Source organism: Anopheles darlingi, chromosome 2 (assembly GCF_943734745.1).
Source record: "Anopheles darlingi chromosome 2, idAnoDarlMG_H_01, whole genome shotgun sequence".
In the NCBI taxonomy this organism is placed as follows: Eukaryota; Metazoa; Arthropoda; class Insecta; order Diptera; family Culicidae; genus Anopheles; species Anopheles darlingi.
In genome coordinates this window covers 48,978,363-48,991,201 of record NC_064874.1, presented here as the reverse complement: position 1 = coordinate 48,991,201, position 12,839 = coordinate 48,978,363, and the positions used below count along the sequence as shown (strand labels likewise).

Here is a 12,839-nt window from a genome sequence, read left to right as displayed (position 1 = left end):
GCGCATTCATGCTGAAGGGAACGACGCATGCGCCTAAAAAAAACCAAAGGATTCTCTCCCTCTGCTGCTGTTGTAGCCGTGTCGGCGGCGGGTATGGCGTTCCATTTCTCCCCTTTCTCAAAAACACATGCGCGTCCTCCTCTCGTCGGCGAGTCGTCGATGCTGGTGCTGCGTGTACGCTCGTGATCTTCGAGACCCTCTCTCACTCTCTCTCTCGCTCTCTCTCGGTAGCTGGCTGGCTGGCAGGCGGCGTGGCTGTGTGTTTGTGGATACGATGCGTTGGAACGGCAACGTCACGGGGCGGTTGTTGCGGTGGTAGGCGCTTCAACAAACGTACCGTCATCCGTCAGTGGCGCACGCCGCTGCCGTAGCGGAGAGCACAAGCAGCAGCAGCAGCACCAGCAGCACCGAGTGACACTCGAGCGAAGCGAACCCTGCCCGGATCGACTCAGTTTCGCGGAACGCGTTCGCCAGTGCAGTCGTCTCCCTTTGGGCGGAACAGTGAACGTCGGGCCTCAATCGTTGGCGTTGCGAAACGGATCGCATCGGATCATTTGCTTTCTCAGCGCGCCTCAGCGGACGACTCGGCCACGGACGGACGGACGGACGGACACGCATACCGACGAGCGACGACACCACGGACAGCTCTAGGTAGCAGCTGGCTGCAGAAAAAGAAGAAGGAGAAGGGGGTTTTCTGGGAGGTAGTGCGCCAGTTGCGAGGTGAGAAAGAACAACGAAAGCATCCTCCTGCTCCTCCTCCTCCTCCTGCTGCTGCTGGTCCGAGAGTTGTAAAGTGCGAGATGCAAAACGAGGTGCCAGAGAAGGTGTCCGTCGCTACCGTCGTCCCCACCGAGTGTGTCGTGCTTTGATGAACACAGATATTCGGTACCCGGTCGCGGGATTTCCCACAGCAATAGGTGCGAGTAGTGTGTGGTAGTGTATTGATAGTGATAGTGAGTAGTCCAACCCCCCCTAAAACGGACGTCCGACTCCGAGCGCAGCGACGAGTGTGGTGCTAAAACGGTCGTTGCGATCTCGAGACAACAACCGTCGCCAACAGCAGCAGCAGCAGCAGCAGCAGCAACACGAGAGACACACACACACAACACGTCGTAGGTGAGTTGTGCGTTTGTTGAAGTCAGTGTGTTTGTGGGGAAAGAAAGGTGGGCAGAAGGGTTTACTGGCCACTATACAATCGAGGATATAGTATGTTTAAGAGGAGAGGGCGAGATTTGATTCTGGTTTTCGATAGTGTCGTTGCCGTTGCATGTGTGGTTGCGTACGTGCGTGCATGCGCTTCGACTTATGCAGCGCGACTCTCGAGGGGTGGTGGCTCGAGAAGGCTAGAGAATGGACGAATAGTAGGCAGAGGAGTCGCAGCAGCAGTAGCAAGTCGGAAGGAAGCGCCAGTTCTAGCTCCCCCTCTAGCTGTTGGTGGTATTTGTGTGCGTATGTGTCTTACTTCCGCTGATCGGAGAAAAGTTTTTTTGCAGGACTCTGCACGACTCCTGTCGGTCGGCGGAGGCGGCGATGTGTCTCTTCGCCTAAGCAACAACCTCTATCATCACCGTCATCATCATCATCATCATCATTGGCGGCGGCAGTTGATGATTGAGGGAAAGAGAGCGTGCGCGAGAGAGAAAGAAAGAGAGAGAGAGCGGCCCGAGTTCGTCGTCCCACCATCCTCACCACCGCTGATTACCATCCCACACACAACACACGGTAGCCACGCACACATACACACAGACTGGTGTGTTTTGGTATTGGTGCGCGCATTGTTACTTTGTTCGGTTTCCAGCGCGCTCTCCTTTGTGTGTGCCTTCAGTGTTGCGTGACGTCATGATGATGGCTCATGCCGTCGTCGCCGTTACCCTTCACCAACACTACCCCTTCCTGACTCCTACCAGTAGGCATGCAAACACCTTTTTTCCGGTTCACGACCCCCCGCACAACACGGATACACACACACACACACACACACATGAGCGCGCGCAGAATCATCAACCCCTTGAGAGTGGCGGTGGTAAGGGGCAAACGTTAGCATTTTTGTCTAGCGCGTTTGGTTGTGTTGTGTATTGCGGAGGGGGGAGGGGGTGGAGTTTCTATTGCGCGCGCTCTCTCACTAGTGCAAAAGAAAAAAAAAACGATTGTTGGTGGAATCTGTTGTTTTTTCCCTCCACCTTTCCAATACCAGCATCCTCATAGCAGCCACACACGCATGCCGTGGTGATGAGGCCCACACACGGCCTACTATTGCTATCGCTGAACGTGGCTGAATGGCGTGATCGCCTACTGTTGCTGGTGGTGATGAGAAGCTTGAAAGAGTGAAAGAATTTCCAATCCATTTTGCTCCACACACAACATAGCGCTGCATAAAACGGTTTTGAAAGGGAAGAGGGGGCGTTGTCGTCGCGCCCACCGCCGCCGCCGAATGTGCTCAATACATGCACAAGTCGCACACACAGAGTGAAGAGCGTAGATAGGCGCGGGTACTTTGGGAGGCAGGGAAGAAAGGAGGGATTTTTGTTTATGGGGCTGCTGCTGACAGTAGCAATAGGGGTGTGTTGCTGCTGGTCGGCACTGGTCACGTAGGCCTCTGCTAGGTGTCCGTGTCCGTGTGTGTGTGTGCGCTGTGCCTGGGATTCGATGGCTCAATTGTGAAACCATTTATGCCCACCCCACCACACCACCATCGACCGTTTTGCTGGCGAGGAAAAGTCCGAATGCAAGCAGATAGAACCTTCTAGCTCAACAATGCGCTGCTGGTGGTGTGTGTCACGAGTTCTTCTCCTCGATGTGCGCGTGTGTGTGGCGGTATGTGACAGTTGTGTGTCTGTAGTGTAATCGTTCCACGAAAGGGGTGTGTAAGCATGTATCCCTTGCGCGATGATCATCATCGTCATCAGTCATCGGGGCACTGATTTGTTGTGTGTTGGTAATCTTGTGATCCAAAGACAAAGAGAGCGTGTGGATCCCGCGTCTGAGTCGCACACACACACTCACGCACATGCATACAACACGCGCGTTGCTTCGAGAGCAACGGCGTGTTCCCATCGCTCGTGATGCGTAACCGCGCGTTCGCTCGTTGCCATCACCACCGTGGCTGTGTAAGGTGGTGGCATGCGGTGCGTGCGTGCGGTCAGGGACAGCCCCCCCCCAACCTGGCATTGGCGGCATGCTAGACGGCCGAGCGAGCGGGCGGCCGGGCAGGCGGGTGGCCAACAGATAGCGCATTTGGCTTACTTGCTTTCTCTGTTGCTCACAAACAAACCAGCACCTCACGCACAGACACACACACACACATCAGCGTCTCGTTTTAACGCAGCAGACGCGCCCTGACTTGTCATCGCGTGGCCGTTTTGAGTGCGTGTGTACGTGTGTGTGTGTGTGCGCGCGCGCGCGTTACTCGCTGGTTGTTATTTTGGTTTTATGTTTCCTTTTTTTCTTTTTCTTTTTGAGGGGGTGGATCACATAAGGTGATCGTCAACAACAACCATACATGCAAAGCACCAGCTTTCCAGCGCTCGGAAACGGACATATTCGACGGTACGGCAAGATAGGTGATGAGCATAGGTGTGTGGTGCCGTGGGTTGGCACATTTCTTCCCGATCGAATCCATTCTCCATCTCACCCCACCCTCTATTAGGACGTTTGCGATGACACAAATCCTCACCGATGATGACGATGATGATGATGGTGATGATGTAAGGCCATCGATGGCTATAGGCCCTGTTACTAACGCCAACCATTCTATCGAGGCTAATTACCATCATCATCAGCGAAGGTCTTAGGCAAGGATTAGGATCACACGATGGTGCCAAACTGGAGTGGTCACAACCGAATGCCTCTCTCACACTTTCTCACGTGCCCACTGTGGAAAAAGGACGAAATAGTAGGCCGCGTGCAGTGGTTGGATGTGTTGCACGTTAATGAGTTGAGCAGAGTTGGCCGTTGTGTAGTCAAGATGCTGATGTGTGAAAAGAGAGAGAGAGAGAGAGAGAGAGAGAGAGAGAGAGAGAGAGAGAGAGAGAGAGAGAGAGAGAGAGAGAGAGCAACATCATGGTCACCGAGTCGTATGTGTCGTTCTGTAGCGCGATAATAAATGAAGAACGTCTGCTGCTGCTGTGTTGGTGATCCGAGTTAGGAAATCAGGAAAACCTCTTGTTCTCCGAGCATCGGCCAAAATGCTTTTACACCATTTTCCATTTGTACTATGGATATGGATATGGATGTTTGCTTCCTGGCGGAAGAACATTTATGCTCATTCCTGGTGATTCGTACCAGTACACAAGGGGGAGCAACAAGGCATCTGATGGTTCTTGCAATTGAAGAATGTGTGTCTACACTCTGTGTAATATGTTTCGCTTCAACTACGGTGTCTAGACTAGCAGCCGAGTGCGCGGAATGCAACGCACATGTGTTTAAACAACGCCGATGGTTCGTTGATAGCTAGAAGTAGTAGGATTGGTTTTTTTACACCAGAAGAACGGAATATTAATTGAGAAAGCTCATGTAGAGAAGCGCTCACAGCGCGCTGCACATGTGAGCATGTAACAAAGTTAGTGTGACCGAGTGGAAGAGCGAGTGGTTTCGTTGGGAAATCAGGAACCTTTCTTGGCGAGGCCAAGCAGGCAGAGCCAAGCAACCGGGGACCGTGCGAGCACACCGTGGTCCGTACGCCCTCCCCGGGGGTTCTACGTGAGTTCGTATGTTTGCAATTATGTGCTCTTCTCTTGAACATATTCTTCCAAGGCTCACCCCTCGCGCGATGGTGAGCCCGGGTGTCCGCGTCTGCTTTTAACCGGTATGTGTGTTTCTCAAGTGCTGCCGCCGCCCTGTTCTACGTTCTATCGTTCCCATCCGAATCCGAAAACATGTTCCGGAAGGACATGAATGCATGGGTATATTGGTGGTTGGTTGGAGGTGGTGGCGGTGGCGATAGATGACGTGGGCCTGCTGTGGTGGGTATCGGCGGTGGCGAAACGCTATGATCGCTCTCCCACTCTTCGATTGGTGCTGGAGCATCGCCACTGCGCATGGGGCCGAGTGTCGGCGGTTTGGTATGCGTGCGTCTCTCGGCCTCGGTTTGCATCGGCACGTCATCACACCACAAGCAGCAGCAGCAGCACCCGCAGCAGCAGGCAGAGGATGGTGAGCAGCAGAAGTGCAACATTGGCAACACCATGCTCTGGCCGGGGTGCTTGCTGCTGAGCCGTCTCTCTCTCTCTTTCTCTCGCTCTCTCTATTTCGGAGGTGCTGTTGAACAAACAAAGAAAGAGCTGGCAATGGTGTGCTGGGTTGAGATCGAGCATGAATCTTATTACTTGCAGCACAATAGTCACGTATACATGCATGAGGGAAATCCATTCTAAACGATTGTTCCCTCAGCTACTGCCGCACCATAGTAGGCGCAATAAGGAGAAAGTTTGCCTCGGCTGTTCCTCGGTTGCTTTAATTCAATTTCATCTGTCAACTGGCCGTTAACGGTTTGGGAGTCGTTGTAACTGTTTCGTGCTCATCTAGCAACCTCTATTTGTAGCCACAACTTTACGAGCGAGTGTTGTGTGTGTGTGTGTGTGTGTTGAACGTGGCTGACTCACCCATCTGACGTAAACAAACGAGGAACTCGATACGTACTGAGAGCCAATGGCGGAGAGCTTTCGGTTTGCGAGCAAACGGGAGAAAATGCGTTGGAGCAAAACAAATCCTTGGTCGCAATGATGATGATGATGACGATGATGATACTGGTGGTCGTCATCTACTCGACCCGGTGTTGTTGGTGTGTCTCGTGCAACACACGCACACAAACACACTAACACACTTAAACACAGCATTCAGGCAGGAGCCGGCGAAAATATCCTGCCCAGCCGAGAGAGAAAGAGAGAATTGTCTATTGCGCGCAATCCAAACCAGCATTGTGGTGTTGGTGTGCTGTGTATTGTTACCGGAAAAAAGCATGCCCTAGCTGGTTTGGTGTCTTTTTGCCAGGAAGCAACTCGCGCACCCTCACACACACACATACATATGCACACAGGCGGGCGCGACTTTTCTATCTCCTAGACCAATTGGTGGAGGCGGCTGCAGGCTCGCCGACGCTCCAGCTCAAGGATCAACGACCGATTGCACCTCCGCTCCCGAGTCATCGCTGTGTGTTTGTTTTTGATTTGTTTTCTTTTGGAAATACGGCAGACAAACACCACCACTACGAAGCCAAGCCAACGAATATACACACTCCTCTCACGATGTTTATGTTGATGGACGATTGGCGTTGGTGGTGGTGGGTGGTTGGGGTGAGGACACGTTGATAACGCGGAGACGACCGCGTAACGCGTGAGCAAACCGGCAATGCAGAGTTGTCGGTTATCGGGTAGGAAGCGAACCCGCCCGAATCTTCCGAGGGTGTCCTCGGAAATGGCTGGAAATGGATGTGCTTTTCCGGGACCCAGCAATGGTTTTTTGTTACAAAAATGGTTCGCTCCGAGGCTCCGATGTTCTAGGATCCTACACGTGACCACGGAAATGAAAGAATGTTTGCCGGTGCGGCTGCGTACACTGGTGTACACTGTAGAACTGTAGCTTTTGGAGATGGTAATGGTCGGTTCCAGACAGTGAAAATGGAACCATTCCCGTGGCGTCCGTTGACGTGTTAATCAATAATTGGGAATGCACGGTCGGTTCCACGGTTGGTTTGTGGACGAGTGGAAGGCAAGGACCGTGAATGTTGTCAATCCAGTCAGTCTGTCAGTCCGTCCGTTCGTCCGAGGGCACGATGATTGGTTCAGGTTCGATGAAATTATGTGCGCGCAGCAGAAACTTATGGAACTGTTTGCCTAGATACAGTCGAACCTTAGTTGATATTTGATTTCACTGAATTATTGCGACATGAAATTCCAATCTAGGTGGCCGTGCTGGTAAACTAATATCGGTTTCTCATGAGGACAACAGTCGAAGGGTGCTAGATTTTCTGGACCTCAAAGGCAGAGAACGACGCCATCAACCGGCAGCGGAACTACTGCGGCACCTTGCACGCGTCGGATTAAAGGTTCGACTGTGATTCGATTCCCGAGTTTCCGCTGGAAACATGCAAAGGAAAACTCGAGTTGAAATGCTATCGGGGTACGGTTCTGGAACGCGCATTTTTCATCTTGGGACTGCACTGTTATTCGTTTTTTATGCAAGGTGCCGCCAAAGACAAGAATCAGCGACCAATACCCATACACAAATACAGGCAACCTCTTCCTCATACTCCAGTAGAAGGAGACTATCGAAAAACCGGATCCCGAGCGTTCATTCAATCACCAATAATGGCAAAAAAAGATGACCGGCGTGACATGGTGACGTGGCAGCGCTGGAAAGGCAGAACTGGCAACCGTTGGCAAACCGGATCATCCTGATGGCGTTGTCGTCCGGTGCCTTTGGCTGCGTTTGTTATAAAGTGTCGGTTCGGTAAGGTCACCAAAGGACACAGCCAACATCCATCATTCAGCGGACATTCAGTCAGCTTTTGATGGGTTCTAATACCCTCCTACTCTAATGTTTCTTCTGCGGACGTACGTTGGCTGGTCAGTCAGTATGCTTCGGGCCTATGTTAGGAATGGAAATGGCGAACACTATCGCCTGCCAGTGCTACAGTTCAGTGAGCATTTGAGACCATTGGAATGGAGAAAGAAGCTCTTTGGGGTCTGTGCAACTTTTGCACTCAAAACTGAATACTTTATGACCCTTTTATGCGTCATGTAGAGCTTGGTTATTTGTACTATCGCATAGAATGCGATACTGTTTCTGTTTTTGTTGGTCTTATTATCGCTTGTTTTAAACACATAAAACAGCGGGAAGTCACGATGAACTGCCAGCAAAACTTCACTACCTACCAGTAGAATTGCAAACGGTTTGAAGAGTTCTGTAAACTAGAAACCCTTTCCGTGGCTTTAGCCATACTTGATCGTATTTAGTGCCCCAAAAGGCACGCCTTTTAACAAAGCAAGATTAAGTTATTCATGGATACGCCATCGGTATTCGCGTTTGCTGGTTTTAGATGAAATGTATTTTTAACACATCCATTTGCTGCTCTGATAGCATTGAAAGTACCTTTCAGCGACTGCTCCAACAGCACAACGTCTTCCTCACCATTCATTACCAAGCGCACGGGAAGAGGGTCTATTCCATGGTGTTCCAGCGCACCAGCAGCACTACCGGTGATGGCCTTTGTTAGTACACCTTCCAGCAGTGTGGCGTAACATTGGAGGAAAAAAGGCTGAACCTCGCTCCTGTTATCCTTTCACACCGTGACAGGAGCGTGATGACGGTTTTCAGCGACAAAGAATGCCGAGGGGACAACGATGGATCAGAGCCTGTAATTACGGTTCAACGGTTGGTGCCTTATTATGCGCGCTCTTGGTCTCCTCTTATGTTATCTGAAGGGCCCCGCTCAGCTCGTGGTAAGTGGTGCAGGTGTATGGTAGAAGTGGCGCAAAGGCGGACTAATGTATTCAGCCGTTTGGTAATACCCTAGCCAAGCTAGTGCCCGGCTCTAAAAAAAAGGAGAAGAAGCTTGTCATCAGTTTGATGGTAAAGAAATCATTTGAAATGCACATTTTCGCATCATTTACTCGCGAAATTAATGACAAACTCGCTTCTCCCACTTTGCTACAAAGCGCCTGAAGTGGGTTTGTATGGAAGGAATGGCATCGATTGGACACTGTTTTCCGTGGAAACTAAGGTCACTTCTCGCGCGCTGCTAGCGTTTTCCGTCACCAGAGTGGTAGTAGCAAACGGGCAGCGCACGCGAGGGGCTAGAACGCTAGTGGCTTTCTCCGGGGGAATATACACTCGGTTTTCCCAGCACGCTCGCACCCTTCGCCACAATCGCATCGTACCAACACAACACAAAGAAGCACAGGGAGTGTGGTGTGTCCATGTGCCCGGCACCTGCGCAGAATGCCACGATTGGCGAAGGGACTGCAAGTGCCGGTTATGTGCCGGTAAGAAGCCGTCACTCGTTCGTTCGTTCGTTTCGTTCGTTCGTGCGTGCGTTCGTAGGTAGCTGGCTGGCTGGTTGATGGCCCGGGAAATTCATAACAACGTGCAGAACGTCCACCTCTCCTGCTCCTGCTGAGAGTGCCTGCTCCCTCTCTAGCGCTCACCTATCGGTCCAAATGTATGTGTATGTTTGTATGCATTTTGCCGTTGTGCTGCCGGAGCTGGTGGTTAACGACGGAACGCGAGTACAACCGGTACACATTTCCGGAGCACCGGAGAGAGTAGCTTTTGTGTGGTTTTTCCGCAATGGATCATGGCCACGATAGAACATACAATGGCGCGTATGTGTTGTGGTAGTGGTTTAACGTCAAAATGAACCGCTGGACGAGCTTGGACATTTCATGATTTTATGCTGGCTCTAGCTCATATAACATCTATTTGCCATAGGGTCTAGGTTTTCCATTTTATCTTCATTGGAAAACCCTGGCCTTCCGTTTTCCCGGTCCACGAATGTCAAATTCTTGGTGCTCCAAAGCCTCTCCCCCCGAGTCGGTGCGATGTGTACCTTGCCGGTATTATATATCCTGACGTCTGTCGGTGTTGGTGCTAGAGGCGCGCGTGCTCCACGATGGGCTAGGGGTAGCCCCTTTGCCAACAACTATCGCTCGGTTGTATTAGTGCTGATGTTGTGTATCCAGGACCACCCCTACACATGGATTTTGGACGGATTCATCCACATAATTTACAAATCTGTTTCGATTGCTCGAGCAGTCTCCCTTTCTCTTCACGATGATTTCCTTTTGGATTGTGGGTTCGTATTGGTGAGTTTGGCTGCGGCGAGACAACACACTGTTGCGCCGTTGTCACCCTTATCCCCAAAATCGTTCAAAATCAACTCGTACAACAACAAACCCCCCGCGACGCAAGGGGCCAAGGCTACGGCATTGACACATGCTAGTGCTCTCAGTGTCGTCCCCCTAGATTTCCTCTCTCGTACCCACACACACACACACACATGATGTCGAGGTGTGCCGCAGTTGCCATTACAGCGTGGCATTACATTTAAGGACGTGCGGAAATGGACCCGAACGCGGGGACCGGAACGAGAAGTGTTGTTCTTTCTGCTTTGTCGAGCCAATCGCTCTCTCTAGCTCACTTTGTAGGATGTCCAGGATGTAAAATGGCTGGCGGATGGGCCTCTCTACTGCTCTCTGCCGTGGCTAGATGGTTCGACTTTGCTGTTCTCTGCTGGACATATTTTCCTTTTTTTTATCATCCTACAATGTAGTGTGAGAACCAGAGTATCGAGATTATTTGACGCTCATTTTGGGTCCTCTCGAAAGGTGCCACGTCTTTCGCGCAATCACTCGTACTGATAGCTCAGAGACTCCATCTATCCTTCTACAAGATCGATCGATCTCTTCCCGGTATACCACTGAAACGGGTGACCTCAGCGAGCAAGGGGATGGCGTAGCCTTTATTAGTGCTACATAGTAGTGTTTTGCCAAGTTCTGTTATAATTTAAATCTGCGAACATAGTGCTAAGTACTATTTCGGATGTACTTCTGCATTTAGATTTGGTTAAGCATCCAAGCGAGGTCACTTGTCATGTGAGAAGAGATTGCGTAAAATATGTTTCAAGAATCGCTGGAATGCATGCTGATCTTCTTGGTCAGCTACGCAGTAGTCACTTTGTTTCCATGGCTCTACTTTAGCCTACAAGAGCGACCCAAAGCTCATTGTAGAGGGAAAGTCTGTGTTCACTATGATTACTAGGCAATATCATTTATATCCATAAAAGGCAGCACAATTGAGTGATAAACACTGCATGCCCTTTTTTCAGTTACCATTGGCATTTCGTCAAAAGCGATTGAGAAGATAAAGAATATTCTTTATGTCCTGCCTCTCCTTTGTACACACACACGCGCGTTGAGACTGACGTCGGGCAAAAAAACACCATCCACCGAGAGCAGGACGGACCAGGGAGAGCTCCTATCTCGCTCCGCGTTTCACACGATGCGTTTCGCGTTGCCATGACCTTGCCATTCAAAATATGTTTCTCTCTCCGCCGTACCTCGCGGCGGCGCGGCGGCAGCAGCGGCAGCGGCGTCATCATCATCATCCCGGTGCACCACACCCCTCTGCCCTTGGAACGGTTCCACCAGCTAGCACCACCACTTGCCGCGACCGGCGTTCTTACGGCACCAATCATAGCAACACGCACCAATACACACGCCAAAGTCAGCGAGAGAGCGAGCGAGCGAGCGGCGTGGAGTGTGAGCAGGACGATGCTATTCATTGTTTTCTAATGGAAATGTGCGCTCCCCTTTTCCCCTTTTTTGAGTTCACAAATTTGACAGCAGGCCATGAGTGCCGTGGCTGAGTAACTCATGACCGAGTGACTGTTGCTGTGTGTGTTGTTGTTGTTGTTGTACCGTTGTTTGGGGCCGGTGGTTTGTGTGGGGATAGTGCGCGAGGTGCCCATAGAGCAGTGCTTGCTCTCGCTCTCTCTATTTATTTGGAAAACTATTTTCCACGTTTTCCTCCACGTGTTCTGCCGTGCCGCGCTGGACTGTGGCCGTGTTACTACGCGCTGCGTGCGGTGCTGAGAGGCTCATTATCTCCGGCAGCCAGCGCTGGGCCCGAGGATAAGCAAACAATCGTCCGAGGGGTTGGTGGCTTGTGCAAACAGAGTCGGATGGGATGGGGTGCTGGTGACACCACCCTCTCCGTTCTCACTAGGGTGGTGGGTTTGGGGCTAGGCTAGCTGGCGATTTCAATTCTCATGGAAATTAAGGGAGCAACGCCGCATATTGCGAACACGGCATCCCTCCTCCCCCTCGTCTCTTAACGAACCTTCTCGGTAGTGCGTGTGAAGGGTACCGCGGTGCACGGTAGCGGCAATGCTTTCGAGCGCTTTTCGGGTGCTTCTTGTTCCTCTGCTCTTCGTTTTGATCTTGCCTAGCTAGCAGCGTTCACCGCGCTGATGCGTAAGGGAGGATGGCGCTTGTTGTGTCCGTCCGGTCACGCAAAATGCGTGAGCCAGCACCCCTTCTTCTTGCTAGCTTCTTGCTTCGATTCGCGATGGTCTTGGTTTCGTGGTAGTGGTGGTGGTATGTTTTTGGCTTTCGTGCTGCTTCGCCATGGCTGATATTTATTGGTTCGATGGAATCGGTGCTGGTGGCTGATTTACCAGAAAACCGATATGCGAAGAAAGTGGAACGCACTTCCAGCTTCTGGGGTTTTTGAATTCAGGTTTTGAGCGCTTCTCGGCTCGGCATTTGCATCAGGGTTGAAAATTTATCAAATATTTCGTACAGGTTGTTTGCGCTGCTTGGCATGCTTTGTTATTTTTGTCAAAAGTTAAATAAAAAACTATGAGCATCCAAATGGATCCCGCACTCGTCTCGACTTTGTCTTATTCTTTGTGTGTTGTGTCGTCTAGTTTGACGATACATTTGGTTTCGTGTTGTCCGTTGAATACAGAAACGACTGTTTGTACATTCAAACAAAGGATTGTTCGCATTCGCATTCGCAAGTCTATTAACCGGTGCTCATCAATTCCGGCGCTCTAACCCTCAGCCCGAGCAACTCAGATACAAATCTTTCTAAATCACCTGAAGAGGGTTGCTGTAAGACGCACAGACAGCGGGCGGACAGAGCGAGAGATGGGCACTGAATTTGGCATCGAAATTCGTGACTTTGCGTTGCGTTGGATTTCTTTTGGCAAAGACATTGAACCTAACCCCTCGCCTACCGCACCGCACCGTACCACTTCCAGCGCCAGTAAGTGGCACGCATAAACTGAAATTTGTGCGTAAGCTACACGCACACACACACACACACACACACACACACAC

At 51.1% G+C, this 12,839-nt stretch overlaps 1 protein-coding gene across 1 annotated transcript in view; it reads left to right on the top strand.

The window, feature by feature from the left end:
* The first annotated feature begins 295 nt into the window (after nt 1–295).
* The window catches only part of LOC125949993 (mucin-5AC-like), a 38,609-nt gene continuing 26,065 nt past the window's right edge, over nt 296–12,839 (top strand). The window contains exon 1 of the mRNA XM_049677528.1: nt 296–1,116. The gene's annotated coding sequence lies outside the window, so the exon portion shown is untranslated. The remainder of the gene's footprint in view (nt 1,117–12,839) is intronic.